Source organism: Armigeres subalbatus, chromosome 1 (genome assembly GCF_024139115.2).
Source record: "Armigeres subalbatus isolate Guangzhou_Male chromosome 1, GZ_Asu_2, whole genome shotgun sequence".
Taxonomy (NCBI): Eukaryota; Metazoa; Arthropoda; class Insecta; order Diptera; family Culicidae; genus Armigeres; species Armigeres subalbatus.
This window is the reverse complement of record NC_085139.1, coordinates 155,070,550-155,081,193: the sequence shown is the minus strand read 5'-3', so window position 1 is coordinate 155,081,193 and position 10,644 is coordinate 155,070,550. Positions and strand designations below refer to the sequence as shown.

At 40.1% G+C, this 10,644-nt stretch overlaps 1 protein-coding gene across 8 annotated transcripts in view; it reads left to right on the top strand.

The window, feature by feature from the left end:
• The first annotated feature begins 561 nt into the window (after window positions 1-561).
• LOC134205342 (synaptosomal-associated protein 25) overlaps window positions 562-10,644 on the top strand; it is a 76,318-nt gene continuing 66,235 nt past the window's right edge. For 4 of the 8 annotated variants that reach the window (XM_062680515.1, XM_062680511.1, XM_062680516.1 and 1 more), the window contains exon 1: window positions 562-774. The gene's annotated coding sequence lies outside the window, so the exon portion shown is untranslated. The remainder of the gene's footprint in view (window positions 775-10,644) is intronic. The other 4 variants (XM_062680518.1, XM_062680519.1, XM_062680514.1 and 1 more) reach the window with 2 other exon arrangements.

Here is a 10,644-nt window from a genome sequence, read left to right as displayed (position 1 = left end):
TAGACAAAATGTGCTTATAATCTGATTACCGAAGACCGAGGTCTTAATCCCTACATACAGTTCGCAATTATATATATAATATACTGGTTATCGTTAATAAGAAATTACAATTATGCGGTGTTTAATTGGACATTGTTGTTTCAAAAGGGCGAAAGTCGCAAACGTAAACATTGACTTCTTCTGGTGATTTCAGGGAGATTAGAGACTTCTGGCGGTATTTTCCACTTCTGTTTGATAGAAGGTACGGAGCGCCACTAGTTCCAAGTGATTTTTAGCTGGGAGCGGTCCTAGTTGTCGAGTAATTTGCAGGAAAAGGCATTGATTACGTTTGCGACATTGGCCCTTATAAAACAACCGTGTCGAATTATCGGTAAAATATGAAACGGATTCTGAGCTGATTCAAATTTCCGTGTTACCTCCTAAGTTCGCCTCTTTGTACGTCACTTTGACGTTTCATTTTTATCAAATTTTGACTGTTCCAGAATTTCTCACGACTCACTTTCGGAGAGGTTCAGAAAATCTCACCAATCTGCGAACAACGATGCCATGCTCAAGCACAGAGACGAATCACCATTCACAGTCTGCGGAAAGAACTCGGACGCGATTGATTGTTTCTTGTGTGTTGCCGTGGTTAATCTGCGTGTGCGCCTCTGTTGGTGAAGAAAAAGTGGCTAGTTTTTTCCTGAAGAAAAGCAAAATCCGTTCCGCTCCGGACGACAAGGAGTATTTAGTAAATTTCTGCGTCGAAACGATAAGCCTCACCTAGTTCAAAAGGTAATTTCCGCTGGCGGATTGTAGTTTAGTTTCAAATTGGCTGGGAAAAGTGCTTTTCTACATTTTTTGGTGCATTGTCATCGAGAAATCGATTGGGAAAATTTTCTCCCAGTGATGAAAAAGGGAAAATTTCGTCGCTGATTTCCCGGATAAATTGCATGTGCATGAATTTGATTCAGTGATAAGAATTAGTGATTTTCCAGAAGAAAACAAATTCCGATGAAAATGGTGAAAATTTGCGTGAAATTCGATCCAGACATTTTTTCACAGCCTGCTACGCCCTTTCTGTGTTGGGAGATGGTCGAACGATCGGAGTGTCGGGCGGGGAGAAAAGGTGGCGAAAAAAGTGGTTCCCGACAGAAGAAGAGACAGTGCTGCGGCAGAGTAAGCTCTGTTGGATTGTGGAGCAGTTTCACAGGATCGAATTCTTTGGAAAATACACACAACGCATTGTACGGCCACGCGCACACCAACACAAACAGCCAGGTCGTAGGAGTAGAAAGTAGAAGGATATGCAACAAAAAAAAAGGATGTGGGGCTATTCCCTCATTTCATTCAGCACAGACAAGCCACATTCAGGGTCATTGGGCCAGGATATGAAGGGAAATTGTTTGTATTATTGTTATTCCAGCTTTCTTGGGTTGGGGGCTGCATCGACAGTCGAAGCTGCGTGTGGTGATGACGATGGAGTTGATGTGTGCAATTTGTTTTTAGTTTGATGACTAATGTCGCTGTCGTTCCTGTGGTGGGGCTTCACATGATATTAAATGATTTCCTCTCGATTATTTCTTACTACATTATACATTCAGAAATTACACTCAGATAATTACTTAGAATTACGGTCAGGCCCTATTTCATTGATTCTATTTATTGTTTTGTTCTAATTGCTTGTAGGTACTAGAAAAATTATCTATCCTGGAAGATTACAAGGATGGTTTATGCGTAGTATTTACCGGGCGTATTGCAGGACTACATTTTCATTGGTCTTGTGAGATATTCCTCCAATTTCGTATAAGGTTTAGAATTTCGTGATTCCGAACCAATGAATTTTTTTTATTATGATTATATGGGGTAAAAAGATAATAGATCGCTATCCTGGGCTATGTCCAGTATTAGCCTTAACCTGTTAGATTCAAGTCGTCTTCTTACACAACTTTATGGAAGCTATGTCGCCATCAGTCTCGGTGTCTACCTCTGCGTCAGATTTCGTTTCCGACCCTAAGTAAGGTATGGCCTACCCAGCACCACTTCCGTTTTCGAATTTCTTTCCCAGTTGTGAGGTCACTAGGTACGAATTCTGTATCGCTGGCATCTATTAATGAATACATGCACCCGTTCAGTGCCCTTTACTGATACATATATTCTTGATCCGATCTTGATCTTGGTACCACCATTTGGCTTCACGTATTATAACATGTTAAACTGATTGGATGTCCGAGAACAGTAAAATTGTATATGGTCAATAATAGCGCTGGCCACATCCTTACGGTCTATCGAGAATGAGAAGGAATTGGCTATGCAGTCACTTGTCCACTACAAGCCAAGAATAACTCTGGACTTGCCACGAGCTAACGCGAATATTTTTTAATGAAATCTGGGGGATAGTTTTTGCTATGATAGAATTGTGTAGACAACTTAAATCTATTATAGTTAGATTTGTAATAATTAATTATTGTGCTTGAATTAATGGTTATGGTAACTCACATTAAGTTTTTCTTCTTCCCCAATCAATCGAAAGACAATTCTTCGAGATAACAACTTCTCTTTACTCTAAAGATCAAACGATACAATCCCAAATAAATTCAGTTCAATCAAAGTTAATTGCCTATGTTTCGGGTATTGGCCACCCGACATGGTCATTAAATTACAATGTTCTGAAAAAAATCCGAAATAAATACATATGTACATTATGTGGAATATCTGTTGAACTCCTATGAAAAGCTGCATGTGTCCCCAAGCAGGCCTTATCAAAGCGACCGTGTGTCGCTCAAAGCGCACTAGCCTAGTCCTGGTGTTGGGTGGGACTTTAAACAAATTTGACCCGACTGACCGAGCGTCTGTTCACCAAGGAGGTGCAGCTCCAACAGCGTCTGTTCTGGCATCCAGCGGCTGAGTATGAAATGCTATTCCCCGGAAGCTATACCTAAGATGGCAGCCCCATCCCGGTGGATAGGGAACCTTGGGCCAACAACCTACTGTTCCCGAAACATCAATTTGTTCGATAATCCGATAATCTGCGCAATGCGCAGGCGTTTTTCGCCAATGATGAGGTGACGCGATATCGGCACTACGCTTATTCCGTACATACAGAAGGTTCCGTTTCCATTTTCGACTGACGCAGATGTGGTTGATTCGATTTTCTAGTAGGCCGTCACGGGAGACCCACGTGAACTTGTGAACCGATCGATGCGGGAAGAGCGATGCCCCAATCACCATATCGTTGTTACCACACAATTCTGCGAACACAAAACGTTCGTTCATTTCTGCGTAGTTTTCGTTTTTGAGGTGTAGCTACACCGTTTAGTGCACCACTTTGCACGGCAAAAACGAACGTTTTTTATTGTAGTTGGGTTAGTTTGTTGTATACCATAAAAAGAAAACAATAACAACCGCAGAAATACAGAAACTACACCGGCAAATTTACATTTTTTTCTGGTGCTACACTGTTTGTTTCAATGCAAGAAAAATGCTACAGTGGTGACACCAGGTGCTACAGTAGCACCAACATTAAAAACGATCATTTTTGGTGCAAAAGTGTAGCATGAGTGCAGCTATACCGCAAAATCGAAAGCGACATTAGGCGTCCCAAGATGCGCTCATGGTTCGAGTTGTCGGATCCGATCTTCGCTTTGAATCGCCCATACAGATATTGTTATCGCCCTTTGGAATCCTATCTACGACGCTATTGAGTTGGCTGTAGAGGTTCTGCGATGCCGGGTAGCGTGCTCACATCGTAAGCCAGAGTATAGCAGAATTTTTCCTAATGGCGTTCTATGCTCTCAAAATTTTGGACAACGAACTGCACTCAGTCCCTGGATCTCAAACTTCATACGAGGTGCCTCTTTGGCAAGTTGTGCCAAGTTACCCTGCTGGGCTAGAGTTAAAACGTTCCATGTTCCTATTAGTGTCCGTTGTCGCGCAAAGAGTCGATGTCCTAAAATCAGTACAATCAGACCAATAGGTTGTTGGCCCATCCCTATGGACCGCGATGGGACTGCCTTCTTAGACATTGATTCTCATACAGCCGCTGGATGCAAGAGCAGACGCTGTTGGAGTCACGCCTCATTCTATTCATTCTATTCAAACTTGTTCAATGCTCCATCCTAGGACTAGGCTAGTACGCTTTGTGCGGCACGCGGTTGCTTCGATAGAACCTGCTTACAGATACATGTAGCTTTTTATAATATGGGTTCCCAAGAATCTATGCCGAAATGAATTGAGCTTTTATGCTCCCATAGGCTTTCTCCGCCTCTTCGTTCCAGGTGAATAATAGGTACGATAGTAAACACGTAGTTTACCGTTAGCTTCTCCAACTGTAATCAAAACGCTAACCCAATTGCTCGAACACTCCTCGATCGCGTTCATTTGCTACACGCTTAAAGTAAATTACACATCGCATGAATAATTTTCACACATGACGATGATGACACGAGAGAATAGCAATCTGTGTGAAAATTATGTGTAAGACATGCACAGTCGCTGTGTAATGTCTTTTATTCTTTTAATATGTGTAAGCAACTTTGCTTCGAACTGTCAAGTCCATTTTGATCGCCATGATGGCGGTTGCGTCCGGCATGCATCGCAACGAAAATTACTTTTTCTGAGGATTTTCGTCATGTTTCGATACGATACAACTAAAATGTGCGACTATAAGCATCACACTTTAGTTTGGTCATATCGAAACAAATGGGGACTCCTCTGAAATAGTATAAAAATGTTGCGATTATTTTCAATTTAAATGAAAAAATATAATTGAGGTTAGGTCCGTTTTTCGACCGCTCTCTCACTGTGTGAAATGAACTCATCGGAAATCGTTAACCGTCAATTACACTAAAATGTGTAACATGGCAGTTACTCATAAAATGTGTTGTTCCAGATTAGGCCCGTTTTGTGTGATCGAAACACAAAATTGTGTGAATGACTTTAAGCGTGCAGTATACAAGAATGGCAAACTGCTTGACTGCCCTCACCAACTGTGCACGCTCCTCAGGTAGCAGTTCATAATCTGTCTCTAATGTTTCAAGAGTTGTTTTAGATGGTTCTGGCAATTCGAGTGTCGAAATATGCAAAGTGTAATCCGGTTCAGTATTTTTGATTTTCGGTAAACCAATTACCATTTTTGTATTAATATATCATGAGGCCAACACGATGATATTTTATGCCCAGGGGAGTCGAGACAATTTCCAAACCGAAAATTGACAAGACCGGCACCGGGAATCGAACCCAGACACCCTCAGCATGGTCTTGCTTTGTAGCTGCGCGTCTTACTGCACGGCTAAGGAGGGCCCCTTAGCCTAGCGGTAAGGGCGATGTATGCTTATAGCCTTATAGACATCCAATAATTGAAAAAGCATCATTAGTACATTATTGTACATTATGTTTGACGAAATAAATAAATTCGTTAAATTACAAACCATCCTATCATTTGATCTTTTGAGCAAAGATACTAATTAAATTATGGGATATCGACCTTAGTTATCTATCCGCTCAGTAATCTGAGTACAATGTTCGTCATGGAGAAACATTTTTTCACTTCGCAACGTGAACAAACCCCGAACTACGCTGGCTATCAGAATCATCATGAAATGCTCAAATAATGATAATATCTTTCCAGAGCGCTCTTTGGTTAGGGATAATATCTTTGCACAAGCAAATATAATATCCTGTGATCAGATGATATTGTAATGCCTGCTTGTAGGCGGCGAAATCAATTACAGTCCCTTCCCGATTTTGGCAACTCGACCGGATTTTAATGTTGCCAAAAACGGAAAAAAAATTTCATACAAAATTTCATTTTTTTTGTTTGCATGATTGAAGCTAAATAGTTAGAATATGTACTACCAGAGTTGTGTTGAATCATTCGCACACGATAATGATTGGAGTTATCATTTGATAACATCTCAGGTGTGAAAAGTAGGCGAGTTTTCTTTGGCGATAACTTTTCAAATTTTGGAATCAATTGATAATAAACACAAAATTATCAATTAAATTTAAACCTTTCCAATAAAAATTTAATGTCAACAATGAAGGTCATTCTGATGCTTGGCATTGTGTTTTATTGTTATGTAGAGAAATAAGCTCAAAAAGTAACGGTAAGTGCTTAAATCGAGATACAATTGTCGAACGATTCTCACTCGCTAGCGAGTTTTTATCAATTGATAATTTGGATTTGTGATCGCATGAGAGTGTTGCTCATCCTCGATTATTTGAAAATTTGATTTTCCCATGCCTGTGTACTACAAAGTATGTGGAGTGTGTTTAAATGATGCATGTGCATTATAATTGTCATTTTTGCGTTATTATTCATAACTCGGAGATTGTAGCTTAAACAAAATTGAATCAAACTCAAGAATTGTAATCAAAAGATAATGTAACTAATTGATAATTGACTAATTACAATTTCATATTACAAATTTAATAATAAATAATATTTGAAATTAACAATAGCGTCGGCCATGTCCTTACAAAACATTGTAGTGATAAAAAAACGTTTCTATAGTAGTCCATTGAAGTGCTGACTTCAATCTGACATCTCATATGAATTTTAGTCCCGAAAATGCTTGTTTTTATCATAATTCACTATATAAATCAAATGGTCCGACGGATACAAGATGACTAAATGTGCTACAAATTTCGGATTCTTATATAATGGAAATTGATGAAGGCAAACTTTCTTGTGGTCGGTGTGATTAAGAGTAAAGTTCTGTGCACAATTTTCGCTGACAACGAACGCAAGACATAAGACGTTCCATTGTTTTAGAAAATTGGTCAAGCGTATCCAATGTAGTGTGAGTATGGGTTAACTACACTCGACTCACTAAAAACAAATCCCTTTGCACTAGTCGGTCTCCTAGCACTCAACCCAGGAATATTTCAGGCGGCAATGATCCATGAGCACTATGAGTAAACAAATGGTGCGTGATCGGACGTGTTTCAGCATATACTGTTATTGACAAACGCTCTATATTGTCGAATAGAGCTCCCTATTATTCACCTTACCCACTAACACAAATTTTCCTTCCCGAGACATCTATGAAGGTAGTATGGGTTCCCTGCATCTTCACTAGTAGATGTTGAACTAACATTCCTTCCCTTCCTTCCGTGATTGTAAGGACGTGGCCAGGTATACAACTGCTACTGTATAGGAAAAGATACTAATCCCAAGTACCAATTTGCGACAATATACAGTAGATTGCTCAATTGAGCATTGTATAGCCACCCACGATTTGTACAATCACATATGCTATGCTATGCTATGCAATGATAGATCCATGAGCACTATGTGCACCTCGCACTACGAGTGGCCAAGTGGAAGCTGAAAGACCATTTGCGGCATGCCACCTATGACACTCGATAGCAGTCAACTTACTGGTTCTCGCTGCAGGTCATCTCACTCCAGTTCTCCATGCACTACTTTCATTATTATAACTTTGAAAAGATGGAAGAATCCTACATCAGACTAAACAGGGAAGCAAAGCAGATCGGGCTAGTGATTAACACGTTGAAGACAAAGTAGGCTCAAGAGAAGACAACGGCTATTCGACAAAATCAAGGTGGTTGAAGAATTCGTGTACTTGGGCTCACTTGACCTCCGATAACGATATCAGCAGACAAATTCGGAGACGAAACGTGGCAGGGAAGCGTACGTACGAGATCTGGACAATGTTTGTGGAGGACCTACGCGCACTTGGAGTAAAAAGTCGAGGTGTGCAGCGATCAAGGTGGATCGATCAGGTAGAAGACGATTTACAGACCCTCCGTAGACTGCGTGATGCGTGACTGGTAACGTATAGCAGTGGACGGAGACGACTGTTATGTACCGCAGAGGCCACTCTGGCCTTAGGCTGAATAAATAATAATAAAACAACATGTGACGCATACTCGCCTATCGAAGCAGCTAGAATTACACCAGCGATCTCATGGGAACTTCACAGGAGGTACTCCACTTCTGATACTTCGCCATCACAAAACAGAACACTCAATGAAACCAAACAATCAAACCACATCATGTGTTCTCCTTTATTCGCCCTTTTTTCAAGGTGATAAGATAGTCGAGAGAAAGTATCAACGCCTCCCATTCAGTGTACTAGAGTTCCAGACTCATAGAGGTCTTCATTTTTAGAATGCTTGAATGGCTTCTTTTATCAGCGCACCTGAACGACGCTCATTGTTGGGTTACCAAGTGATACGCAATCAGCTTCCATTGGTGATCGTTGAAGATCATTAAACGGTGAATCATCGAACGTTCAATTTCAAAGATCTTAGGAAGCTCATAACTTGCCTCGCGGCAGAGCATCAAGAAGGCTTAGATTAAACCGATATTTTCTCTTGATCTGATTTAAGTGAATAAAGCCTACTCGAGAGCCTTACGGTTATATGTTACCAAACTCTTGCCATTACTTTTGAACTATTGGGAAACATGCTGGAATGAAAAGGCTTGTTATGCAATTGACACATCAGGAAAATGGAAAAGCCAACAGTGTTCTGATATTAATCGCTAGACAAATTTGCGTAAATTTTAAACAATAAGACTCTTTGAAATAAAATTGTTGCTTATTTTCTATACGGGAATTCAGCAGAAAGACGGATAAAATGATAAAATGACAGTTTCTCGGCTGATACCAGAAAAGAGGCGCGTAATGAGCAAAACGACTTGATGGCTAGACAGCGCATTTAGAAAATCGAATGTGCCAATCACTAGCAATTAAACCTACGGGGGTTGCTTGTTCCTGGATCACTCATGCAGTATCGGTTGCATTGTGATGTAAACAGCGGGCTTCGCTTAATAAGTGTTGTACTATGTACAACGATGTGAGTCATCTTATCGACGACAAAATCAGTGAGATGCAAAAAATACGACATTCTACGGTGGGCTGGTTAGATTAAGGTAGTGTAAATAGGAACATGGAAAACGTGAAAAAAAGAGCAGAAAATTTTCAATAGACATTGTTTGCAATGAGCGGTAATAAGAGCGGTGGTTCATTAATTCAGTGAAAGTATTCGTACATAGCCCATAATATGCATATAAACCTTAATGACATTCACTTTTGGTTTTGTTTATCATTTAACATATTAATAAAAAGGTTTTTGCTCTAAAAAGTAATAAAAAAATATATGTTCGAGGTTGTAGCCAAAATCGGGAAGAAAATGTTGTCAAAAACGGGTGTTGCCAAAATCGGGATGGGACTGTAGTCGTATGCCGTTTGTGTTCGGAAACTTTACAATACGCGGTCTTAAGTCCTCCTTCTAATCAACCTGAGTATTAAAATCTGAACGTCGTGGCTTGGAGAGCTGAAGTTCGGGAGTTTAGGCTGTGGACGTTGATTATACCAAAATTGAAAAACCGGTCTTTGATCCACAACCTGCACATTCTTTCATTGCTCGGCCACCACGTGCTTCTGCATATCGCCCATCGCTATGAGAGCTGTTTCCAGCACCAATGATCCCTCCCAACACCACGGCCCCAGACTAAAATTTCTGAGACAACTTTCATGTCAACGAACGGCTTTATGTGTTTTCGTTGGAAAATTATTTAGTAATGCGAAAGACCGTAATTTGATACAAATAAACTCCGAAGTACCCGGGAAACCCGAAGTTCACACATCACCACGCTTGACTTACGGCTTGTCCAAAAATAATGCGTTATAATTTTGCAGGCACGCATATAAAGGTATCTACACTGATAAATTAGCAGATACAGGTGAAATAATGGTGCTAATGTGAAATGAATGTGACTGCTCCTAAAAATTAGCATTGTCAAAATTATAGATATATGCGATTCTGCTCTTGGTGATATAAGATTACAGATTTTTTCATGCTCTTTAATTTCGGCTTTAGGCAATTCGACAATGAAACAATTCTAAATTTTGACACTATAAGTTAGATTGACTTACTGTGTTCCTGTGAATTTCATTGCCATGAGATCATACTCAGGTTGAAATCTTCTGGAATGATGATATTGTCTCTGAGACCTAGTTGCGACAGCACTCATCTTTTATTTATTTATTTATTTCTTCGTCTTGAATTATAAAAAAAAACTCCTCAGACTGCTTCTTATCTAATATTTCTTATTCTATTCTTAAAAACTAGTTTAGACACATTAAAATCAAAAACAGCACTTACACTATTAAACGACCGAAAACAGTTTTCCAGAGGATTGTTAAAACCATATGACGTCCTGTGACGCTGAATCATAATAAGATCGCGTTTACGCAGATGCCGAGAAGGAGCGTAAAACGTAACGTTTTGCAATAAATATGGGCAGTGTCCGACATTTTTTAAAATATCAAAAACAAACAGCCTTTGCAGATTAGTCCGACGAAGCGCAAGTGTCTCCAGGCCTATAAGTTTGCAGCGGCTGGAATAGTCCGGAAGGTTTACAGGATCATTCCAGGGAAGCCGACGGAGGGCGTATCTGATGAAACATCGTTGAACCTTTTCAATCCTGATAGATTGTGTCACGTGGTATGGGGACCACACACATACTGCATACTCCAAGATACTTTGCACCGTTGAACAGTACAGTGCTTTGAGTGCATAGATGTCCGTGAAGTCCTTTGTATTTCGACGAATGAAACCCAATGCAGCAAATGCTTTCGCGGTAGTCATGCTGATGTGCTCATTAAAACGTAGCTTGGTATCAATGGTCAC